Below are 25,430 nucleotides of genomic sequence, written 5' to 3'. Positions count from 1 at the left end.
AAAAAACTGGTGGAAGAACTCCCATTGATTTTTATACAGCCTGCTTGTGGCTGTAACAAACCAATATTAAGTTTGCTACACAGTCCAGACTAGATATTAAATATGAATAGAAAAAGATATAGCTGTAATTAGGTGAGGACTGCTAACTCAAGCCTAATGAAACTCAGTGAACTTCTAATAAATATGCGTATGGATAGAATATAATAATGGTAAATTATTTTTGTATTAAGTTTTTCAAGCTACTTTAAAATCTTCCCAGTGCTGGGCTGTTCTGTCAATATCCTAATTTTGCACAACTTATTTTAAGCTATAATTCTAGTACAGACAGTTTGGATGGACTTATGTATTGATATAAATGTGAAATCAGGGGGTGTGGTTTCCATTATTTAGTACAGTACCCAGTCAACCATGGCCTAGTTACATTTTATGTCCAGTTTTTTTGTAGATATAACTAGTTGTACTGCAGTGTGTACTTGCATATATGCATTAATTGATTTTTTGTTTTCCCATTTGTATTATACTGAGTTTTGTTACTAGAAAGAATCTTTTGGCAGAAAGGCCTTTAACTGAATTCATCAGAACTATTAAGTGTTGCAGGGATATTAAAGCCTGTTCCATTTCAGCAAATGAATAATTTGGAAATGGGTTGTGACAGCTTTAGTAATTTCTTAAGTTGTTGAGGTATGTTGTGTTGGCTTTGATTTTTTTTAGGTAATTGAAAGGACATTAATTTGGAAATTGGACAGGCGCAGTCATCCTTATATTAAAATATTTCAATCATATCTGGAGCTAAGAATGGCATACCACTGAAATTTATGAATTGTTTGTAATACAGTTATTAATATACTAATAAAGGTTGGAATAAGTTGCCATCCTATTTATTCAAATATTTATAAAAATTACTAGCAAATATTTTATTTAAACATGGAAACTACATTGATCTAAAATTAGTGTTTTTCCAAGTTAAAATGCAATGTGTACTTGCTTAGAAGTATATCCCATTGAAATCAATGGCAGCTGCTTATAAGTATTGTATAGGATGGGCTGTGAAAGCAAGACTGTACTAGGGGGATTTCCTCCCCCATGCCTCTCATAAATATAGGTCATAAAGCAAACACACAAAACTTCTCCAAATGACTCTTCGTCATTAGTTCACTTTCAGCCTGCTCAAATTCAGTGTATTTGAATATTTCCTAATGAAGAAGCTATGCTACTTTTTAAAAGATCCAGTAAAGTTAAAATAAGTTTCTTAAGACATTTACAAAAACAATTACTTTACAATAATACTTAACTAGTGTGAAAAGAAAGGATGAAATACAGATACTAGGGGGGGAAAAATAAAGAGGATCTTACGCTGTATTGAACTGAAAGTAAGTTATTTTTTCTAAAACTAATTTACCTTTAAAATAGGAGGATCATCTTAGATTCACCTTATGAACACACACAAAAATGGAGAGGTCTAATCTTTGGGGAGAAGGGATATCTTAAATTCAGGGTCATGTTTCTTTTAGGTAAATATGTAACCTTACATGTTCATTTCAAATACCAGAGATTTGAAACAAGGCCATTATTCTAAACATAATTGGGGAAATAAATTGTCAGGTGGTTATCATGGTATTTATAGTTAAGAATATAGTAATTGTTCTTTTGTGCGAGAGCTGGGAACTAGCATTTAAAGTTTAAAATGTAGCAGATTTTAGAATTGTTTTGAAAAAGTAATGGTTCTACTCACTAAATTGAGCTAAAATTATTTCAGAAATTAAAAGCACTTAACTGGTAATAGGAAAGATATTGTACAGTGATACTTTAAAATCTGTTCTTGAAATAATCAACTGTGTTTGAAGTGCCTTCATAAAATTATTTCTTTTTATATATGATTTTCAAGTGTACAACTTCAGTAAAGAATGTTTTGTTCTCATTTGTATTTGTGTCTTTGAAGTGCTTGTCAAATTCATATGACTAGTTCATATGACATGTTCAGATATGAAACTCTGGAGTCCATGTAGCCTTAGTATTTTCTAAAATGTTTGTGTCTTTATAAAAAAGCATGTCTCATATATTTGCTGTACATCAATTTGATTTTTCATATGTATCTGTTTTGTTCTATTATTGCAGTTGTGTATGTGTATTCAGTTTTTACAATTACCATTTCTCTAGTTGAGACCAGTGGGACTCAGCCTAATTGAGACGTGGATCCAAAACACCACTAGCTGGAAGTAAGTTCTTTAATGACATATATTAACTTTGGGTGCACAATATACGCTGTTTGAGTTAAACAGCTCTTTTGGTAAGGGAACAACATTGAACCAGCAATACTTTTCCTTTTTCTACTCTCTGCACTTGAATAAATTTTATTGCTTTGGGGAAAGAATTCTTCATAATTTCAAAATTTATATGAAGTACCAGGTAACTGTTCATTAAGTCGTTACCTACTACTTCATGGAGATCTGAAATTATGAAGAACAGGAGTTGTATTTGTAAGTAATTTCCTATCTTTAATAATATTAATCATATTCTTAAATGTTCTATACAGTTCTATAACATGTTAAGTAATGCTGATTATTCTGCCTTTTTATATTATTTCTTTTACAGCAAAGGGCAGCAGATAAAAACTGTTGAACTATGCTTTATGATCTGGTGTTCTCTCTGCACCTGTGTTTTGGAATTATGTACTTTACATTGTGATCCATAGTTATAAGAATAATAGTAAATGGCTTTATATTGTCTAGTCTTATGTTCTACAGGAGCTTGCATCTAGATTTTGAAATAAATGTTTGCATTTTGGTTGCATTGTTTTATCAGTGCAAGGGGAATAGTGGTGCTATTGATGTGCATAGGATAGTGCAAAATATTACTTTCTCCTCTTCTGCCATGGGCTTTCTTTGCCTGCATTTGACTTCTATAACACTTTTCTTAACTGCTATAGAATTGTAATATGTCTAGAGATGTAGTCTCTTTTGCTGTTTACTAATGTTATAACTTGCAATAATTTAGGAACAAAAGGTATGAATCTTCTTTGGCTTCAACTTACATGATTTGTTTGTATATCTATAGAGATATATTTGATAAAAAAAATCTTTGGATTTTCTTCTGAAATATTTAAACTGAATCTAAAATATGTTAATGTATTTAAGTCAAGAAAAACAATTGTATGCCACAAGAACTAGATTTATTTTTGGTATAATAGATTTTTTTAAACCAATATTTTATTTGCAGTACAGCAGACTTGGGTTTTCACTTCACTCTATGCATTCGCTAACAATACTGGGAATGACCTATGTTTAAAAATATCTCCTGTGATGGTAGAAAGATTAAGAGATCTTATTTTATTCATGCTGTGGCTACTTGAGAAATTATTATTAGATTTATATCCCATCTTGGCAGTCCAAGAATTGTCTGCTTAAGTGATATTTACTTTTTTTACTAGCAGTTCTACTTTTTGGAGAGGTTCACACATTGTACTAAGTTATAGTTTGCCTTATAAGTTGTTTCTAAGGTACATTTGGCTATTTTTGTACATATTACCACAATCACAGGGTTCACAGAAAACGCTAAGCCAAAACTGAACAAACTGCATTTGGATTGTTGCGATGTTACAGTACAGCCAGTTAGCGGGAATGTCCTGTGTTAGCATTGATCTTATATTTATCTTTCAAATCTACTGTTGTTTTTTTCTGTGGATCCAAATCTTGCTTCAGTCTGTACTCTAGATGTTTTGGGTCAAATTTCATGAAAGATTTAATTATTAATTTCATCCACTTTAATAATGCAGGCATTGGTTTGTGTTCAGAATTTTTTTCTGACATTTACATGCCTTGTTAACTGGATTGTTAGAGGTCTGCAGAAGTCCAAGCCTATACATTATTATATGTAGTGTTCATAAACACAGTCTAGGTATCATATGAACTGATCCTATGTATATGCTTTAACTCTCACTCTATTAAACAAATTGTCTGCTCCAATTGTCAATTGGAAAGATTGGTGATGAACAAATTATGGCTGGTTCTAGTCTAAATCACAACTTCTGCACTACTGATTTAGATGGTGCTAGATTTTGTTCTTATGCTGCAAGAGATGCTAAATGGTTTAAAAAAAACAAACTTGAACAGTGTTTTGGGCCAAGTATTCTTGCTCCTCAAATGGCTTGTTTGGAAAATAGCATTGCACAATTCAAATATATAGCTTTACAGGCAGTTTGGGTTCATATGCATATGCTTCTGTTTTGTGCTAACATATTCTAGATACCAATGCATGCTGCACCACTGCTCTACATCTCAGTCCTAGTAGAGGTTTTTAAAATAATTTTTTAAACTTTTAAAAAATAAGTTATTTTAAACCTTTGAACAAAACGAAAAGGCAAAAACCTATTACCAGGGGTTAAATTCCCATTCACTTTTAAACTGTATATTATATTCCCTCTTTCTTCCAGGAGCTCAATGTGATGTACATAGCTCTCCTTCCTACAAAAAATTGCCCATAGCAACTCTGTGGAATATATTGGGCTTTGAGTGTTTGGCTCAGTATTGTATATTGAGCTTCCATGGCTGAGGGTGAACTTGAACCGGGGTCTTCTGATTATAGTTCCACACCTTAGCCAGTATTCCATGCTATTCATTAATTTTTGTTCTTACTCTCCTGATTACAATTCTGGTGTCCTGGTTGCCCATTTGAATGTTACTATGAATTGACCGTGTCATTTAATTTAGAGAATTGTTCAGACTGAAAGATCCTTCATATTTTTTATTGACACAATGCTACATTATCTTCCAAACTGGCAGTCAGGCCCAACTCCACAACTCTTGTTTTCTCAGTAATCCTATGTACATGTTATGAGAAAGTTAATTTATTTTTGGTTAGAGACCAACCTTGACAACAAATGGACCATTTTCCATTATATTCTTGAAACTTTTGAAACATAATGTTCTGACTGTATTGGAAGTGTTTTTAGCTTTTCTCTAGTGCATGGAGAAGGAAGGGGAGATGTGTTTACTGTTTGGCATCCTGGTGAGCTGACAGCTAAATTTTTAAAATAATGATCAGGAGTATCTTTTCTTCCACATGGGAGAGTAGTAATGATGGCTGAGAAGTATAAGGGAGAATTTGCTTATTACCCTTTATTGAAATACAAAAATATTTGGTGGGCGGGTGCATATATATATATAGTGCATAGGGCCTTGGTTTTGGGAAAAAAGACCAAGGTTCAATGCTATGTAGAGTTCAGAAAGAGTGCAATGAGGAAATCTCAGGCAACAAGTCTGTCTTGTGGGAAGAATAATACAGTCAGAGACACAGTGGCATACCTAACATATTTGACACCCAGAGCAGATTTTTTTAAACATCCCCCTTCTTCAATGTTGAGAACCAGTTTGGTGTAGTGGTTAAGATATCAAGACTAGAAACTAGAAGCCTATGAGTTCTAGTCCTGCCTTAACCACAAATCTTGAGCCAGTTACTTCTCTTAGTCTTAGGAAGAAGGAACTGACAAGCCACTTCTGAAAAAATGCTGCAAGAATACTGTGGTGGAGAGTCACCAGGAGTCAAAACTGACTTGAAGGCACACATTTTTTCCTCTGTTGCTGCTACACTGCCACTGACTGCCAAATAGCTGATCTGCACACATGCAGCAGTGACCTGACTCCATACCTGCCACTAGCCTCCTTGTATCTTCATCAACAGTCCCCTTATTGCTTGCACCCATGGTGGACCACTTCTGCTACCTCTCACCCCCAGAATGCCAATGCAGAAACATTTTCAGATGCATCAGGAAAGTGCAGATTTGGCACAACACAGCTGTTGAATACTGAAGAACAGACCTAGAGCAGAATTGTCTTTTGGAAACCAATCTTCTGTTTCCCAACATGGAAAATTCTTAGTATCCAATTCCAAGAAGCTCAGAGCAGTATATTAATCTTATGAATAACCTTGTGAGATACATTATACTGCCTCAATAAGTATGTGGTTTCTCAAATTTAAAATTAAAATGTTTACTACATTCAAGTTTATTTAATATATCCAGTGTGTTATCCCCATTAAAATGAGGAACAGTTAAAATCAGTAAATAAAACATGTTCATTATTTTTGCTCTTGACTTCCTAGAATAAGCGGCTAATCAGTTATAACTGGAAATAAATGTTTGTTGAATCATTGTTAATCAAGTTTTCTGTGATCTTCCATCTTTGTTCTTGTGCTTGCATTCAGTAGTTTTGATCTTGCCTAAGGTAAAAGTTGGAGAATAAATGTTTTCTATTAATATGTTATCTAAATCTGTATTTAAATAGTCTTGTTGAATAGATACTGTGTTACTTAGGAAAATTATTATAAAATTATTTTACATGTGCAAGTGACTATAATCCTATGTTAAATTGTTCTATTAAATCCTGATATAGTACATTATTTGTTTTTCTAGCTAGCTGATGTATGAATTGTATTTAGAAAAAGTGTTCAAGCAATTCTGTGGTTCAGACATAACATTCACTAAAAACTAAAGAGCAGAAGTAGGTAAGTGTATATTTTATGTATAGATTGACACTTGTTTTCAGTTTTATCCATGATTTGAATTCTATACTTTATTAAGACATATAGAGTTTGTAAAACATTTGAATCATATTTAGATCTGTGTTACTTGAAATTGTTCATTATCATAGTGAAAAAATATTGCTTATGAACAGAATTATAGCTAAGTAAGATTTCTGACACTCAGCATATATTTAAATTAGGTTTGCTTTAACTCATATGACAACTTTTGTTTATATGACCATTGCCAATCTCAGATTATTTAATAAGCCTTCTACTACTTTGGTATGTTGTTAATCTTGAGGTTGATGTAATATCTTGCATTTCCTAAGCCTATTAGTTTTACATAACAAGTCAAACTGCTTAAGGCTTATTCACATAAGTCATGAAAAAATTATATAGTAACTGAAGGGAAATTTAATGGTGGATCTCAGCTTAAGCAGGTACAAAAATAAAACCTATATTCATAATAAACCATAACAAATATCACTTCACAATACTGTCACATGCTTCTGTTCAAGGCTAGCTAGCCAACCAGAAACGTCTAGAATATTTGGGTTATTCTTCCATCTAATTGTTTGCCTCCCAGCACACACATCATATATACATAAATGTGCATTTGTTTAGTATTCTGCACCTTCTGAGCTTCCCCTCATAGAGATGTTCTTAATTTTATTTCCTCAAAGGGTTTTTCTTCCATAAATATTGTTTTGGTGGCTGCCTGTAATTCTGTGAATAATGCCATTTGGTTATGCAAAGTTTCCTGCTTTTTGTGCATAAAAAATTGGAAAAATTTTGAATGTTAAAAAAATCCAAAGGAATTGAATGTTTAAGTAAAAAAAAAAATTGAAAGACATAGAGAATCATGCATCTAGTCTGAATGACAATATATTTTCTTAGGATGCCAGCATAAATTAATTTAATGACCTGAACGGTTAATATTTCTGCCACTTTAGTTCAGGAAATGCCCAGTGCCTATTGATCTGATTTTCTTACATTCTCAGGTAAAAGCAAAAATACACTGGCATTTCCAAAAATGTTCTGAAAGCATAAGGTAAAGTATACTGAATTGTGAGTCGATCTGGATATTACAAGAAAAACAAGTCTTATGCCTATAATTTTAGAAGTGTATTTCCTTATAGTTACCATTATAAATGCATTTAACAAATATGGTGAAACTCATCTTTTGGCAATTGAAAATATGTAAAGGGTATTTCATCTGGTTGCATACTTCATTGGTTCCTGTTACATCTTGAAATATTGAATCAATGTAGGAATGAACTTTTCTTGAACATTTTGTTTACTGCCAAGTATTAATACAACATATACAGAAAAATTAGTTTTGCCATTAATATTGTTAGAAGCTTGTTTTGTTTATATCTGCTAAAATCATACAAATTGTAGCTTGTATTTTTAGATCTAGAAAGCTTGCAGTATGCATAGAAGTATTTCTAAGTTTTGATCCAAAACCAAATTAAATATACAGTATGCTGTTTCGATGGCTGAAGTTTTTGATTCACATTGATGACTCATGTCCATAAGGATGTGAGGGTTAAAAAAAAAGCCTGACCTTATTTAGTTCAGGCTCAGTGGGAAAATATTTTCTGCTTTGAGAACAATGTGCAGCAAACATGGAGTTCATTAGCCTCTTCTCACCACCTTTAGGCTCAACTGAAAGATGCTACCATTTTTAATCACAAAGTCATCAGTTTCTGGTACTGTATGTATAACTTAGTATAGCTGTGGCTTGTTTAGTGTAGAGTTAGTGGAAAGCAAAATTATAAAACAAGTGTTTCGTCCTGGCTTATTCTTTTTAAATCTATGGGTAACTTTTTTTTTAGAATGGTAAATATTTGTGACTCCCATTAGTTTCACAGTGAGAAGAACTTGCAAATAACAAAATAGGTAATTCTGTTCCAGTTTCTGTATTCTTACTTGTAAAATATGTGTATTCATACAGGTAGTCTTTCGTCAATGATGGTAATTGGGACTGGAATTTCCGTCGCTTAGCAATGTGGTTGTAAAGCATGATGTCACATGACCACATCATATAATAATGGCACTCCCAGCACTCCCATTGCTGTTGTTAACTGAATCCCACCCAGTTGTTAGGTGACGACCCACACTGATCCAAGCCATTCTCGACTTGGTCCCTCCCAGCCCTGAGCCTTGGTAAGGTAAGGGACTGCCTCCTCTTCAACCCTCCCACCTGCCTATCTCCCCTCCCCCATCTCTGCCCTTTCGGCCACGCTGCATTCCACTGCTGCTGGCCATGCTGCTCTGGGCTCCGCTGGCCTTGCCGCCCCTAGCTGACCTTTGCCATCTTCTTCCTCCAGCTGCTGAGGAGGTGTGCCCGGCCTAGCCTTTCCCAAGGCAGATGCTGGCTGTGCCAGGCCTTCTTCCTAAGACTGCGTGTGTCCTTGTCCAAATCGTGTGTGGCCTTTTCATGAAGGTTTGGAAGGCTTCAAAGCCTTGCAAGAGGGCCACACATGATTGCACCTTGTCCAAATCGCGCGTGGCCTCAGGAAGAAGGTCTGGTGCAGCCAATAACTTCCTTGTGAAGGGCCAGGCTGGGTGTGCCTCAGCAGCAGCAGGAGGAAGAAGATGACGAAGGTCAGCCGGGGGCAGCAGGGCTGGTAGGGTGAACAGAGTCCAGGATGGTAGGGCCAGCGGGGAGCAGAGGGCAGCAGAGGCGGCGGAGTGCGGGATTGCCGAAAGGGCAGAGATGGGTGGAAATAGGCGGGTGGGGGGAGTTGAAGCGCCCCTGAAGTCATAAGTGCGAGCGGTCTGCCAAGCACCTGAATTTTGATCACATGACCTCGGGCGTTGCAACGGGCATAAATTCGGGGACTGGGCGTAACTACCATTCGTTCAGTGCCACCATAACTTCAAACAGTTGCTGGACAAATAGTCATTAAGCAAGGACTACCTGTAGTTGCACAACCAGATCTTTTTTGTGCAGCTCTTCTTGTATATAATCTTCTATAGATTATATGTAAGAATCCTGCTCTTAAGCTCTGTACAACTATTTTTTTTTTAATATTTTTTTATTTTTACAACAAACACAAAACATACATGGACAAACAAAACCATAAAAAGGCATAAAAAAAAGAGCATCTTCCATTTTATAGCGTGTGTCAACCAGTTACCAACTCGTTGGTGCCCCTTTCATAATCTTAAATTCTCATATCATCTATTCAAAATATACTTGTATACTTATCAATTAACAATTATTAATCATTCATAGCTAATCTATAAAATCATTTATTACAAGAAATTTTAACTTTCAATAGGATTAGTAATACATTTTCATCTATCGATTATATGTGTATATATATAATAATTAATATCAAATTTCTATTATAAAGTTTCCTAATCCATTACATTACTATATTTTCTCATCCAATCATTAATAAAAACAAGTTACTTATCTTCTTACTCTAATTTCAAATCTCAGTTTAACTCATCTCTGCACATTTCATAATTTTCAATAACTTCCTCCTGCATAAGTAATTTTTAATTTTTCCAATTCTTAAAAGTTACAGTTCTAACCAGTATCAGTTACAATATCAGTTACAGTTCTAACCGGGTTACAGTTCTAACCAGATTCTTCACTACATATTTCAACAAAAAAATCTCTAGTTTAAAATCTATATGTTACTATATTCAACCATATGTAAATGTCTAATCTCTTAAAACATTTAGAATCAAATACAATTTTTAACTATATATCTCAGATTTATACTTTATTCCAGCGCTTGCATAATTTTGAGTTCACCCTTTTCATTCAATATCCCAAAATATCTAGCTGTTTATTCCTTTTTCTATATTATTGGATAAGAGAAAGCAATAATAAATGTCCTTTCAAACATTCTGCTTTTTGAAGCTTCTGTCAGTTCCATCATTGTTGTATTCCCCTCGTTTTTCTTTAAACATCTGAAGTAGTTTCTTTCAATATTGTTTTACTTCTTCTTTTTGTGCATTCTTTTAGTACGATTTTCCATTATAATCTTGTATAATCTTTTTCTCACCCTCAGTGCCAAGAACAAGTCTGTCCCTCTTCATTTATCAGTTGATTAACCCTTTTAATTCTCAGTTTATAAGCCTCACAATAATTCTGTTTAATGTTTCTGATTTCTTGTACTATTTCTTCCTTTTCCATTGATCCTGTTTTATGTTTAATTAAGTCCATTTTAGCTTTAGTATCTTTTTTCTTTTTTTTTTTTGCGGGAATTTCTGCAGCTCTTCTTCCAGTTTTTTATAGTCATCCTCAATAGTTTAAAGATCTTTTTATGCATTGTGTTTCTCGTATAGTTTATTGTCTTAATAAACCTTCATTGAGTCAAAGGATTCTTTATCTTTGTTCTTGCCAAAAATAAAAAAAAAATAAAAAAAACAAGAGGAGAAAAAAAAAAAAAGAGGAGGGAAAAGACTAAGTCTCTTTAAAAAAAATCCAACTGAGGGGGGAATGGAGAGCAAAGCAGAGCTTCTAGCAGAAAGAAGAGCTACTGCCACTAATCAGGGCTCTTGTGACTAGCTCAAACTTTCCATCTTGATATTTTCAAAATCGCTTTCAACTCCACTTTCTTATTTATAGTTACGGATGGCACCTGTATAAACATGCACATCCCACTATCTTTTTAGAAAGCACAGGGTCCTTGAGCATGCGTCACAATAGAAGAAAAAAAACACTATGTTGAGCCTCTAGATGGTAGTGTAACTTTCTTTCATTTACTTTCTCTTAACTCCACTTTCCCCATTTCAAAATCAAAAGTATAAATTTCTTACAACAATAAAGAAATCTTAGTCAAAAAAATGGCTTAAGATAAAGAGTTATTGAGTATTAAAAAGAAAAAGCCAATCCAGTTAAAAATATATATTTTTTTAAGAAAAAAACATCTTGCCAATTCCACTAAAAAGGGAAAGTTGAAAAGAAAAAAAAATTTCCCCCCTTTTTTTATAAGGCTCGATCTCGCCGCTTAATCCACTTTTCTTCACTTTTAAAAATCTCTTTAAGTTACTTAAGGTGTTCTCTAAGAATAGTTAAATAGTAAAAGTCCATCTCACCCAGTTGACACCCTTCTCTTCCTTCTTCCTTTGGAGCTGCCCCGGCTTTCGCAGCCATTTTGGCTGGCTCTCCTCCGCCGGCTTCAAGAGCTTCTCCCCGGATCAATCTGGGACTTGCGGCGTCCCTGAGATCCGCGGGACGTGCCCTTTGCGATCGCCATCTCTATGGGACGGCTTAGGTCCATCGGGACCGTCCGGGGGAGGAGATATCGGCTGCCATCCTGGGAGCCCAGGATCGCCCGCCGTATCGCCGCGACGCCAGCTCCGCCCTCCTCAGCTCTGTACAACTATTGATGTATGTGCTATGTCTTAATATATGAATTAACTGCTTGTAGAAGGACAGAAAGTAACAGTTCTTTTCCACAATAGAATGCAATAATTGTAGCAGAGATCTGGTTCAGTTGGCTGCTGTTTAAGCATCAGAGACTAATAATAATAACATAAGAATCTTGATAGTTTGGACCAGAGGTCTATACAGTCCAGCATTATTTCTATAGTGGCCATCTGATGCCAGCAAGATACTCACAAGGAAGACATTAGTGCAGTATATAATCAAGGAGTGGCTGAATCTCTGTAGTTCAGTTTTTCCAGATTTGAACTTTTTCTGACCTTAATGTATTCTATTCCAAGTTGTATCAATTTCAGTTTTTAAAAAGTCCAGACAGAGATTTGCTTGAATACCCTTGCATATTTCTATAATACACATTTTTGTGCATATTTTCCTTAATAAGCAAATTTTAGTCACATTTTTGAATTGTGAATTATATAATGGAGAAGAGTATAGTTAGTGATGCATATGCAAGTATAGTGCACAAGCACTGTACAAGTTCACATAAGTTCTTGTTAAAATACAAGCTTTCCAAATTTCTCCTATCGCTGTAAACATTCTCCACTCATGTCCCCAGCAACTGGCACTGAAAGACATACTGCTTTGATCCTGAAAGTAACACATAGCCATCATGACTAATAGTCATTTAGTCATATCTTGATTTTGTCTCATTTTTAAAGCCATCCAATTTGGTAGCCATCACTGTGTTATTCAACAAATTGAATAATTTTAACTGAGCTTACTAAAGGAAAACTTGATTGAGTATGTGCACTATTTTTAACATGCTTAATCCAGATATGTTGAACAAACTACAGTTGGTTAAATTCACAGCGTGTGAGTCTAGTCATATAAAAGATAATACATAAGCATGTTAGCCAAAATCAGACAGACTGTATTATGGCTGAACATAGCTTTCTATCCTGTAACTCCCATCATATAGAAGCTTCTAATATTATAAAACTAAGAGACAAAGTTCTTCCTTTTTTACGCTATGGTCTCCCCCCCCCATACATTCCTTTTTTCCTAAAATAGAAAGCTGCAAATATTAATGTTTTTTTTTCTTACAGGGTAGTTGGTCTAGTCTCACTATTTTAGCTGCCCATTTTTATGCATTTCCAACTCTTGAATTTTTGAGAAGGTTCAGAATGCATGGTGTATAAGGTAAGATAAATTTGGATAGGAAAAATGTTAAATTTATGAATATGAAAATTAGTTTGGAGTGATCCAGGGATACCATGAATATCTCTGTTAGGTTTGCTAATTTAGAGTTGCTGAAACTGAAATTTTATAGTAATAATTGCAGACTGTTTTAAAGATAAACTATATGGTTTAGTGTTACAATAACATAAAGATACCACATAACAATAACATAAAGATACCACATAGCAATTCAGTAATGTTGTAAACATTATTGTAAATAAACAGTGCTAAATAAGGCTTTTCTGTTAAAAGAATAACAAATGATTATAAAACAGAATGGTCATTTCTATACAGCAAATTACTACAATTGTTTTGTGAACAGCAACATTGATTTATTTTTAGTTGTATTCTTGTTAAACCCAGTTTTATATTAAATTTAGCTTTAGAAAAATTAAATTCAGTTTATTAGAGACTGCCACTGGAGGGAGTAAGCTGCACATTAAAGGCCTTTATTTTTTTTAATTAGTAAAAGATGTTCAAATAGAATTTTGGTCTTATTATATTAGATATTTTATAATTGTGTGACTGTTGCTAAAGTTGCATCTGTTTCTAATATAGTAACTTAAACTAAAAGTTTTGTTTCCAAGTACTTAAACTTCCTTAATTTATATATTTATGAAGGCTGGCACAGGAATAAATCTGTTAAAATATGTCAAGTTATAGCTTGAATTTCATTCAGTTAAAAGTGTAGAAAAACAATTATATATCAGATCAAAATACATTGATTAGTAAAGTTTCTGCATAAGTAATTTCCAGTATTTTCATCGCGCTCATTCAAGTAATATATTAGTGGCCGTTATAGGTTCATTTTCTTCCCGCTTCTCTCCACAGTTCTTACTGATTTTCCTTTACATTTCTGGTATTGCTCCTGATTTTAATTAAAAGTTAGGGTAGTGACATCTTTTGAAATTTGTTGTGTTATGCGTTAGTATATGATGACAAGTGAGAACTGTTTTTAGAAAATGCTTTAGCTGTTTTTCTTTTTCCCAAAGTACTAAGCATACTTAATGTGGTTTGAATGTAACAGTAGCATGAATGTTAAAGTTGAAAAATTATTGTTACTATATTGGAATTCTGTATATATTAACCATGCATTCTATCTAAATTTAAATGGAAAACATGGGGCCATTTTTAAACTCTTAATATAAATCCTAAGAAGACCTAAAGATCTTGGTTTAGTTTTTTTCTATGTAGACATTTTAAAAAATATACAGGACGTCTGAAATTATTGAATTTGATGAGTGTAATATCAATTATATTTTTAATTTGCAGTTATATAAATCCTGAAATTTAGATACTTAAAAAAAAAAAAAAAAAGCAGTGGAAAAACCTTGCATGCTGTGTTACACTAACAATGTCACAGCCTGAAACTGTATTTGAGATGTACAGTACTGTGCAAAAGTTTTAGGCAGGTGTGAAAAAATGCTGTAAAGTAAGAATGCTTTCAAAAATATATATTATTTATGTTTATCAATTTACAAAATGCAAAGTGAGCGACCAGAAGAAAAATCTAAATCAAATCAATATTTGGTGTGACTACCCTTTGCCTTCAAACCAGCATTAATTCTTACACTTGTACACTTTGTACACTTGCACAAAGTCAGGGATCTTGTAGGATAAGAGTCAGGTGTATGATTAACCATTATACCAAGCAGATGCTAATGATCATCAATTTCATATGTAGGTTGAAACACAGTCATTAACTGAAACAGTAACAGCTGTGTAGGAGGCTTAAAACTGGGTGAGGAACAGCCAAACTCTGCTACTAAGGTGAGGTTGTGGAAGACAGTTTCATGTCACAGGTCATACACCATGGCAAGACTGAGCATAGCAACAAGACAAAAGGTAGTTATACCGCATCAGCAAAGTCTCTCCCAGGCAAAAATTTCAAAGCAGACTGGGGTTTCAAGATGTGCTGTTCAAGCTCTTTTGAAGAAGCACAAAGAATGGGCAATGTTGAGGACTGTAGACACAGTGGTTGGCCAAGGAAACTTAATGCAGCAGATGAAAGACACATCATGCTTACTTCCTTTTGACATGGGAAGGTGTCCAGCAGTGCCATCAGCACAGAACTGGTGGAAACCAGTGGGACCCAGGCACACCCATCTACTGTCCAGAGAAGTCTGGCCAGAAGTGGTCTTCATGGAAGAATTGCAGCCAAAAAGCCATATCTCCAACGTGGAAACAAGGCTAAGCGACTCAACTATGCATGAAAACATAGGAACTGGGGTGCAGAAAATTGGCAGCAAGTGCTCTGGACTGATGAGTCAAAATTGGAAATATTTGGCTGTAGCAGGAGGCAGTTTGTTCACCGAAGGGCTGGACAGCAGTACAAGAATGAGTGTCTGCAGGCAACAGTGAAGCATGGTGGAGGTTCCTTGTGAGTTTGGGGCTGCATTTCTGCCAATGGAGTTGGAGATTTGGTCAGGATCAATGGTGTCCTCAATGCTGAGAAATAAAGGCAGATACTTATCCGTCATGCCATACTATCAGGGAGGCATGTGATTGGGCCCAAATTTATTCTGCAGCAGGACAACGACCCCAAACATACAGCCAATGTCATTAAGAACTATCTTCAGCGTCAAGAAGAACAAGGAGTCCTGGAAGTGATTGTTTGGCCCCCACAGAGCCCTGATCTCAACATCATCAAGTCCGTCTGGGATTACATGAAGAGACAAGGATTTGATGCAGCCTACATCCACAGGAAATCTGTGGTTAGTTCTCCAAGATGTTTGGAACAACCTACCTGCCGAGTTCCTTCAAAAACTGTGCAAGTGTACCTAGAAGAATTGATGCTGTTTTGAAGGCAAAGGGTAGTCACACCAAATTTTGATTTGATTTAGATTTTTCTTCTGTTTGTTCACTCTGCATTTTGTAAATTGATAAACATAAATAATTACAATATATATTTTGAAAGCATTCTTACTTTACAGCATTTTTTCATACCTGCCTAAAACTTTTGCACAGTACTGTATATACATTTGTAAATAACTGGAGGGATGGCAAATAAAAACATACTTTGCTCCTGAATTTTTTACCTGAGAGCAGTTTCATTTTACACCACGATAGACAACAGATATCCAGCAAATGGTAATTACATATAAATTATAATTCGAAGGAATAGTGTATAGAAGTGCAGAAATATAAGTTAAAATGTACTCAGTGCTCATCATCTGCCAGTAACTTTTGGTGGATTTCAATTATGTTTTATTTTATTTATTTATTATTAAAATGTATTATGGGCACCCAGTCTAAGAGAGTCTTGGTGGCTTACAACATATTAAAATATGCAATCAAAAGAGTTAAAACAACAACAAAGCATAACAGCCTGGACAAAAAGCGGCCATAACGAAACATGTCAGGGACTATCCCAGACTAGCCCCAAGCCTGGGAAAAGAGACAAGTCTTAAAAGCCTTCTGGAACCCTAAGAGTACGGGCACCATATGTATTTTGGGGGGTGCTATTCCACAAGGCAGGGGCTATGACGGAAGGCACCACCTCCTCAGTTCCACAAGGTGACAGTGTTTGAGGAGACCTAGAGTACACCCACTCTGTCCAAATGTACCAGATGACAGGTTGTCTTGTAGATAACCAGACCCTATGCCATCTAGGATTTTCTAGGTGACAACCAGCACCTTGAATTGTATCTGGAAGCCAACTGGGAACCAATTCAACTTGCATAGCAGTGGTGATATATGGGCATAATGTGAAGTGCCTGTTACTGCTTGCACTGCTATGTTTTGGACCAGATGTAGCTTCCGGGTGGTCTTCAAAGACAGTCATACATAGAGTGCATTGCTGTAATCCAGTCACATGCTAACCAGGACATGAGTGACATCTGAAGGCCTCCTGGTCAAGGAGGAGGCAGAACTGGCATATAACCTATATGATGCCAACACTGGCATACAACCTGTGGAAAAGTTGTCCTGGCCATAGCTGCCACTTGCTTATTGAGCAGTAGCTGTAAGTCCAGGAGGATTCCCAAATTGTGCACCAGTCTGGAATGGGGAAGTGCAAACGGTCCAGAAGAATACCATGGATGATGGTATTGAAACTCTTGAAACATCAAGGAGTGCAAAGATGGATGCACCACCCCCATTCTGGTCCACCAAAAGTCATTGACAAGCGCAACTAACCTGTACTATGTCCCAATCTGAAACCCAACTGAAATGGGTCTAGATAGGTGGGTCTGTTTCATCCAAGATCCACTCTGGCTGCCATTCTAGCACCTTCTCTACAACCTTTCCCACAAAGGGAAGATTGAAAACTGAACAGTAATTACTAGAATGGAGGGGCCCAGCAAAGGCTAATTGAGAAGGGAAAGGCTAATTGAGAAGGGAATGCACCACTGCCACATTCAAGGATGAAGGGACCAGTTCCTCCCTCAAAGAGGGCGATGCAGTCACATGGATCCATCTTTGGGTCACCACCTGAGCCTCTTTCACAACCCAGGAGGGGCCATGATCCAACAAAGAGGTGGCCAGATTGACAGTTTGGAGGACGTTGCCCACTTTCTCAGGAGTCATTAATGCATAACAGAAAGTGCAGCTCTAAGGATTTCAAAGCAATGATTTCAGTTAAGATGCCAGGGTGTGAGTTTCCGCCCTAAATAAGCAGTTTGATTCAGCTAATCAACTTAAATATATATCAGTGTCTTCTATTCTGCTTGAAAGGTGTTAAGAATTCATTACTGAATGTTTGTTAATATTGTATAATGGTAACAGTTTAATGCTCTATCTATAGCTATGATTGCCTTGTAGCTGTTGATGTGGAGTCCTTGGTGCACTCTGAGCTTGTTTGCTTGCTTGCAGATGTTTCATTACCCAACTAAGTAACATCATCAATGCTAGTGAGTGTGGGGTTTGCTCCCTGTTTATATACAGTAGCTTGCCATGCTAGTGAGGGTGGGGGTGTGGTCTTCTCCTTAGTAGTTCCTTGATTAGGTTATTGTTTTCTGCTTGATTGTTTGTTTGCTTGTGTACACCTACACCATTCACTGTATCTCTTCATAACATTCTATTTTTGCAAATGTTCTTAAATCCATCATGACTGCATACACTACCTTTTGTTTTTTAAATTTCTCATTGCTCCCTTTCTGAGGTTCTCATGAACTCCATCCAACCACAAGTTTTTGGTTTTCTTCTTTCTCTCAACTATTTTTTTCATGTATTTGTTTTGTGAATTGATCCTGTTTCTGTATAACCAAATTACCTCAACATACTGGTCAGTCATTTTTGTATTCAGTACATGTTTATCCATCACCTATTGACCCAACCTCTTTTATTTTATCACACACTTTGTTTAAGCCACCCATTCCCATTGTATTCTGGTTGGTGGGATACAGGGAACAGTATGTTGGCTTAAAAAGTAGTCTCTAGAACAGAGACCCTATTTGCATAAAATAGTGTGAGCGTGCTTGGAGTAATATTTGGCTTTGATTATGCTTGTGGCATACTGGCCAAAATTTATCACTACTGTCTTTACTGTTAACATAGAGTGCTGGGTGTACTATGTGTGTGACTAAGGCTAGTAAACTAGTCTGTAGCTTCTCTATCTTACTAAAATGTTTTGTTTGAAAATGTAATTGACTAGAACTGGGATGGTTGGTGGAGCTCAATATGTATAGGCTGATCTGGTGATAACTGGCATATGAAAAATTGTGACTTAGGTTACAAGAGGAATAAATGGTAAATTTTTGGATTAATTAACAAATGAAATAGATAAATCTAAAGGTGATCTGATTTTGAGCAGAGTCAGTGAATATGTACAGAAAGTGAAAATACTAGTTTATTTATGAATGAAAGCACTAAAATGTGTGTTAGAATTAGTGATCATCAAGGTTATAGGTATGTATAGAAGTAGGAATTCATAGGTCAGTGCTTGCTGCACGTTAGCTCTGGTGAACATGATAATAAAAGAACTAGATATGAGTTTGAAGAATAGGTATGCAGCATTCTGAATTAATGCAATCCAGTAGGAAATTACTTTGCTAAATGACACAAATCGGTGAGTCAGAACAAGCAAAAATAAATGAGAGTGGTGACTGGTGAGTACCTGCATGGAAAAGGGGATGTTCATTTCAAATACATGGTTTAACAAAAGTCTGTGAACACATGGCAAAGGAATAAATCTAAATCTAAAACTATTAATGTGATTACAATCGAAGATTGCGAGAATTAGTGAATGATATAGGAGTGATGAGAGGTTCTAAATATGAGATTAAACTTTTTTAATAGTGTCAGGAGTGAATATTTGGGAAAAAGTGCTCATTGAAGAAAAAGAAGTGATTAAAAACTAAAGTGATAGTAGGATGGCTATAGGAAGGGGAAGTTTGAGTCTTGTATGAAAAACTATTAGAATAGAGATTGATTTCCTAACATGGAATGGAAAATGAATGTAAGGGTTTGTGTGTGTGGAAACTGCTGGGCATAGAGTGAAAAAAGTTATGTTACAGTAAGAGAATGATAGCTGCAAAAAATGAGGATGAAAGATACTATGAGTACAGAGAGAAAAGGGTAGTTGCAAAGAATGCAGTCAAAGAGAGCAAGGAATAATTAAAGGAGTCCAAGAAAATGCAGACATTTTATAAGTTTGTAGAATAATAGTGCCAGGTTGAAGAGTGGCATTGAAGTGAATGCTATAAATAATAATCTCCAAGAAAAAAAAGTTGAAAAGGAAGTAATAAAAGCTGTGAGAAGGCTAAAAAATTGTAAGATTGCAGGTGTAGATGAAGTAATTGGAGAAATGTTAAACTGGTGTTTCTCAACCTTTTTTTTTTTCATTAATGTTCTGTATGTGATTTATACATAAAAAGTAAGTTTTGTTCAGGTTTTTATTCAGTGCAGGGTTAAGAATGACTAATAAAATTTTAAAGTTAGAAGTTACCTTAAACATTAAAAAGCTATTAACTTTTAACTTTATAACTATTTATTGAGTAACCTTTAATATAATTGTGATTTGTCAAATATATGCAAATTAGTAATTTATATAAATACATAATAATAGCAGTATAATTGCTATTACTTGTAATCAAATCTTTAAAAAATTATTAAAAACTGTTATCTTACCAGCAAATGTAAAACAATTGAAAAAATTAAATTAATTTCATGAAAAAAGAATTAGTGAACTTTTAACTTTTGCTTGATATGAGAAAATAATGTTTTAAGTACAGAACATTTACAAAAGAAAGTAACATACCCAGGAACAATTCAATGGGATCTGTGAGCCTGATGTTTTTAAACTAAAAGTTCAATGTTTGGTGTGATGTTTAATTCTAATGTCTTCTCTTGAACATATATCAGTTCTCTTTCTTTTGTTAATATATTATTTACTGAATTAAAATCACTTTCGATGATATAAAATGTTGGAAATGTACTTTTGCCATTTGAGACCACAATAAACAAGGCAACCAGTGGTAGCCAATAGACATGGGCAGGCTACTTCTCATGATACGACTTTGAGATCGAACAATCAATCAAAACTCCTCCAACCACAGCCATCTATTTGTATAGTTTTGTAGAACTGATCTTACTTACATTTTGTGTATTCTCCATGAACTTAATGCTGCTTGTGGATACCCAAGAAAATAAATATGAATAAGATATTGTGGGTAGGATTGAGCTTTGGAGGGTCACAAACTATTGTAATATCTAAGATGTTTTTCGCCCTCCAAGAACCAATTTTTGTTCCCTTGGCGACAGTATCACCCCCATGACGATTCATGTGTTAAAGTTTAGGTGTGATTTGCTTATGAAATGGCTGTTTGATTTGTTTAATGTCTTTGTGAAGACTATTTGCCTGTTAATTGGAAGAATGCCGTTATTGTTCGTGTATAGAAAATGAAAGATAGCAATATTGAATGCAAAATTATATGTGGATTAGTTTGTTAAATATATTAAGGTTTTTGGTAGAATTTTGACTGACGGTACAAGAGATGACAATGATCAAAAGTTTGGTAGTGCAGTATGGCATTATGCTGAGCAGGAGAAGTGCATTCCAAAGTTTTGCTGTTCAGCTGTTCACTGAGAAAGTCAGTGTGAGAAACAAAATTTGCTATACGTTTGTTGACATAGAGCAGTGGTTGTTAAACTGAGGGTAATTATCATCAAGAGTGTAATTTGGGCATATTTTGGGAGGAATTTGTAATTCCTTGTTTGTGAGGCAAGGATCAAGTTTGGGACTGCCACTGTTGAAACATGTGTGTAAAACAACAGAGTCTGGTTGTTTTGGTCGGATTAATGACATTTGAGACCAAGGAAAGGTACAATTGGGTCAAACAGTTTAAGAACCACAGGTATAGAGCATATGGTAAAGTGAATAGGCTTGGAATATTTTGCATAAATATGAAGCTTATTGGTACTTCTATGCCATTTCAGTTGAACAAATGTTTAGATGCTTATATCTTACAAGCCTATCGTATATAATAATGTCAAACTACATAACATGTCAGGTTGGTTGATTGCTAAATGCAGTAAGAGAGATGTATAATGGAAGTGAACACATTGCGACAGTGGAGCACATATGAAAATGAATAGAATGCTTAGTAAGTAGTTCAGTATTGAATCAAAGAAGCATAGAATTCGAAAATGGCCTCAGAGGCCATTTAGCCCAAGTCTCTGTTTGGTGTAGGATCTGCTATTGAACAGTGAGTAAGACAAGAATATGTGGTGTCTCCTTGATTGTTTAATGTGGCTTATGAATAAATATATAAAGTATTCTTGTGATATTATAAGTAAAAACTATGCATTTTTCTGTATGCTCTCATAGTAGAGAATTTTGTAATTTTTATTGTTCTGATCTCATGCTAAAGGTCTCCTCTTAAAAAGGGGGGGCAATTATATAGTTGTAGATGTTATTAGCTACTGATTAATAGAAGGCACTTCACTTGCGTCATCCTGATTGGGACTCTTCAGCTGTGGATACCATTCATATTAGATGTTCTGTGTTCCACCTTTTAGTGGTTTAAGACCTGTGGGTTGAAATCCCATTAATGGGATGAACGTGGAACATCTAGTATGAAGGATATCTACACCTGAAAAGTCCCAGAAGGACAAAACCAGTGGTATAGTATGTCCTACTGGTCAATAGCTACTATAAGATATTATAAGTGTTTCATTGGGAATGTAAATCTATGTAGTTTTGTCATCAGATGTCGGCTTGTTAGCTAAGAACTGAAATGATTCTTAGTTAACAATTGAAAGATTTTATGATGCAGTGAAGAGTATGGATCTGAAAACGAATGTGTTTGACAGGGAAAATAAATAGTTGCAAGTTAAACATGAGTGGTGAAATGCTAAAGTAGATGGATTTGTGTACCTTTGTAGAATATAAACTAAAGATTAGGAAATTAGTAGAGAAATTTTAAAATGTGCAAATGCTGGTAGAAAGGTCAGGTAGTATGTGGTCTGTTGCAAGGAATAAATGTTTTTGAAAAGAAGCAAAAATGGCTATATATAAAAGTGAGCTTTGTTATATGGAAATAAGAGTTGGGTATGTCAGAAGAAACATTAATTTTCAGATCCATTCTCCTCATACAGTCTTTTCTAACAACTATTCTATAATTCTGTTCCAAGCAGTTTTCACATCTTCTTTCCATATGTCTACTTTTTTATTGTGTTGGAAGATTAATTTGTCTTCCAATACATTTCATACAGGACCTGTAGTCTTCCTGTAGTCATTGTACTTACATTCTAGATTCTTTCACTTTTGTTCCTTTTTTTCCATGTCCTTTTTTCCTCCACAGTACTTTGATACTATCAAAAATGATGTATCCAACATTCAACATCTCTCATTATCCTAGTATCCTTCACTAATTCTCTGTCTTTTGTCATAAGCAGTCAAATTAATCATGATTTAGAGTTACCTTCCTTATTTTGCTATGTATATGTATTAATAGAATTATGCTTAAACTGTGCATTAATTATGCTTAAACTCTGTATTTCAGATACACCTTTAAGCAGATATGATAGAATCATTATTCTCTTTTCCCCAAAATTCATCCTTGGTACTTCAGTTATAATCATGCACGGGAATATAGCATGGGACTATCGCCAACCTATAAATTCAAAACTTTCACCACCCAAAAGAATCTAGATAACAGAAATGTGTATGATACATATTTTATATATTCATATTTCATAATTAAACCTACACCATTTCCTTACTTGTTTTCTTCAACTTGACAAAATCAGACAATTTTGGGGTACATGTATGTGTGCAATTTTTATTAAATGTTGAATTATCATTGTGGTCCAGTATGGATAAAGATAAGCAAAGATCGTGATAAAAAAGAGTCTTTAAAATTCTAGGCCAAATAACTGCATTCAAAATGATAAGCTTTCCATAGTTGATTAACTTATTTCAAAGTTTTTGAGTAAATACTTTAGGTAAGAGCATCTCAGAAGACTGAATTGTAGAAATGCTGTATGTACATCTCAGAAAAAGGGGAGATTAGGGAGTACAATAATTGAATTTGCATTTTCAAGCCACTGTTTTAGTTCACATTGTTCCTTTTATTTTGGAATATTCAACCGAACATTGAAAATGCCCAAAATGTATATATATGTATATGAGCATGAATTATATAAAATGAATGGAACTACTAATAAATTTATTAAAGTTGTGATATGAATCTGGAGCAAAAGGATTTAAGGATTAACTCTGGATGTTTTCCTCTTAAACCTTCTAATGGAACATATTTGGTTTAACAATGAAACAGTATGGTTTTAAGCACAAAAAGGATTGTACCAAATAAGAGATTTCTATAAAAATCATTTACTTCATATTGCAGAGGAACAGTTAATTTATAAAATATAATCCTTACAATGGTATTAGTATAGTTTGTCTTTACAAAGCAGGAGAGTATTAGATTTAGCTAACTGCCCCCTTCAAATTTTAAAAAGTTAATTGCTACTTGCTATTCAGTACCTTAAAGCATGATTTCTAAAGTCTCTAAGGCCTCGTTAGAAACAGGTAATTATAATTGTGCTGTGAAAAAAGGATGAGAAACAAATTTACAGTGGGGCAAAAAAGTATTTAGTCAGCCACCAATTGTGCAAGTTCTCCCACTTAAAAAGATGAGAGGCCTGTAATTTTCATAAGTATACCTCAACTATAAGAGACAAAATGGGGGGGAAAATCCAGAAAATCACAGTGTCTGATTTTTAAAGAATTTATTTGCAAATCATGGTGGAAAATAAGTATTTGGTCAATATCAAAAGTTCATCTCAATACTTTGTTATATATCCTTTGTTGGCAATGACAGAGGTCAAACGTTTTCTGTAAGTCTTCACAAGGTTTTCACACACTGTTGCTGGTATTTTGGCCCATTCCTCCATGCAGATCTCCTCTAGAGCAGTGATGTTTTGGGGCGGTCACTGGGCAACACGGACTTTCAACTCCCTCCAAAGGTTTTCCATGGGGTTGAGATCTGGAGACTGGCTAGGCCACTCCAGGACCTTGAAATGCTTCTTATGAAGCCACTCCTTTGTTGCCCGGGTGGTGTGTTTGGGATTATTGTCATGCTGAAAGACCCAGCCACGTTTCATCTTCAATGCCCTTGCTGATGGAAGGAGGTGTTCACTCAAAATCTCACGATACATGGCCCCATTCTTTCCTTTACACAGATCAGTCGTCCTGGTCCCCTTGCAGAAAAACAGCCCCAAAGCATGATGTTTCCACCCCCATGCTTCACAGTAGGTATGTTCTTTGGATGCAACTCAGCATTCTCTCTCCTCCAAACACAAGTTGAGTTTAGACCAAAACATTCTACTTTGGTTTCATCTGACCATATGACATTCTCCCAATCCTCTTCTGGATCATCCAAATGCTCTCTAGCAAATTTCAGACAGGCCCGGACATGTACTGGCTTAAGCAGGGGGACACGTCTGGCACTGCAGGATTTGAGTCCCTGGCAGCATAGTGTGTTACTGATGGTATCCTCTGTTACTTTGGTCCCAGCTCTCTGCAGGTCATTCACTAAGTCCCCCCATGTGGTTCTGGGATTTTTGCTCACCATTCTTGTGATCATTTTGACCCCACGGGGTGAGATCTTGCATGGAGCCCCAGATCAAGGGAGATTATCAGTGGTCTTGTATGTCTTTCATTTTCTAATTATTGCTCCCACAGTTGATTTCTTCACACCAAGCTGCTTGCCTGTCGCAGATTCAGTCTTCCCAGCCTGGTGCAGGTCTACAATTTTGTTTCTGGTGTCCTTCAACAGCTCTTTGGTCTTGGCCATAGTGGAGTTTGGAGTGTGACTGTTTGAGGTTGTGGACAGGTGTCTTTTATACTGATAACAAGGTCAAACAGGTGCCATTACTA

General features: G+C 35.2%; 1 protein-coding gene across 5 annotated transcripts in view; it reads left to right on the top strand.

Annotated features, from left to right (window-relative positions):
• Positions 1 to 25,430, top strand: part of USP9X (ubiquitin specific peptidase 9 X-linked) — a 124,461-nt gene that overhangs the window by 1,962 nt on the left and 97,069 nt on the right. The window contains exons 2-4 of one of the 5 annotated variants that reach the window (XM_088144757.1): positions 2,158 to 2,216; positions 6,407 to 6,498; positions 12,976 to 13,069. The exons of 1 other annotated variant lie outside the window; for it this stretch is intronic. The gene's annotated coding sequence lies outside the window, so the exon portion shown is untranslated. Of the gene's footprint in view, positions 1 to 2,141; positions 2,217 to 6,406; positions 6,499 to 12,975; positions 13,070 to 25,430 lie in introns of those variants that run through there. 3 more of the 5 variants (XM_088144756.1, XM_088144759.1, XM_088144754.1) reach the window with 3 other exon arrangements.

Source organism: Python bivittatus, unplaced genomic scaffold (genome assembly GCF_059951505.1).
Source record: "Python bivittatus isolate LINGU-HERP-01145 unplaced genomic scaffold, Pbiv_v1 ctg000350_np1212, whole genome shotgun sequence".
Classification (NCBI taxonomy): domain Eukaryota; kingdom Metazoa; phylum Chordata; class Lepidosauria; order Squamata; family Pythonidae; genus Python; species Python bivittatus.
The sequence above is the reverse complement of the archived record's forward strand: the minus strand, read 5'-3'. Positions and strand labels throughout refer to the sequence as shown.